The sequence below is a fragment of the Austrofundulus limnaeus genome, unplaced genomic scaffold (assembly GCF_001266775.1).
Source record: "Austrofundulus limnaeus strain Quisiro unplaced genomic scaffold, Austrofundulus_limnaeus-1.0 Scaffold1701, whole genome shotgun sequence".
NCBI lineage: Eukaryota > Metazoa > Chordata > Actinopteri > Cyprinodontiformes > Rivulidae > Austrofundulus > Austrofundulus limnaeus.
This window is the reverse complement of record NW_013954103.1, coordinates 2,116-2,989: the sequence shown is the minus strand read 5'-3', so window position 1 is coordinate 2,989 and position 874 is coordinate 2,116. Positions and strand designations below refer to the sequence as shown.

Genomic DNA, 874 nt, shown 5'->3' with positions numbered 1-874 from the left:
GTGACCTACAGACATGTGGTCTACAGACATGTGACCTACACACATGTGACCTACAGACATGTGGTCTACAGACATGTGGTCTACAGACATGTGGTCTACAGACATGTGGTCTACAGACATGTGACCTACAGACATGTGACCTACAGACATGTGGTCTACAGACATGTGACCTACACACATGTGACCTACAGACATGTGGTCTACAGACATGTGACCTACAGACATGTGACCTACAGACATGTGGCCTACAGACATGTGACCTACAGACATGTGGTCTACAGACATGTGACCAGTCCTTCCTCATCAACATGAACTGGGTTTGACGTAGTAACCTACACACATGTGACCTACACACATGTGACCTACAGACATGTGACCTACACACATGTGACCAGTCCTTCCTCATCAACATGAACTGGGTTTGACGTAGTAACCTACAGACATGTGACCTACACACATGTGACCTACAGACATGTGGTCCACAGACATGTGACCAGTCCTTCCTCATCAACATGAACTGGGTTTGACGTAGTAACCTACAGACATGTGGTCTACAGACATGTGACCTACACACATGTGACCTACACACATGTGACCAGTCCTTCCTCATCAACATGAACTGGGTTTGACGTAGTAACCTACAGACATGTGGCCAGTCCTTCCTCATCAACATGAACAGGGTTTGACGTAGTAACCTACAGACATGTGACCAGTCCTTCCTCATCAACATGAACAGGGTTTGACGTAGTAACCTACAGACATGTGACCAGTCCTTCCTCATCAACACGAACTGGGTTTGACGTAGTAACCTACAGACATGTGGCCAGTCCTTCCTCATCAACATGAACAGGGTTTGACGTAGTAACCTACAGAC

The 874-nt window shown here is 46.8% G+C and overlaps 1 long non-coding RNA gene across 4 annotated transcripts in view; it reads right to left on the bottom strand.

Moving 5' to 3' along the window:
• LOC106536141 (uncharacterized) overlaps window positions 1–868 on the bottom strand; it is a 2,381-nt gene extending 1,513 nt beyond the window's left edge. For 3 of the 4 annotated variants that reach the window (XR_001312523.1, XR_001312526.1, XR_001312524.1), the window contains exon 1: window positions 291–868. This is a non-coding gene — a long non-coding RNA (uncharacterized LOC106536141). The remainder of the gene's footprint in view (window positions 1–290) is intronic. The other variant, XR_001312525.1, reaches the window with a different exon arrangement.
• Window positions 869–874: the final 6 nt, after the last annotated feature.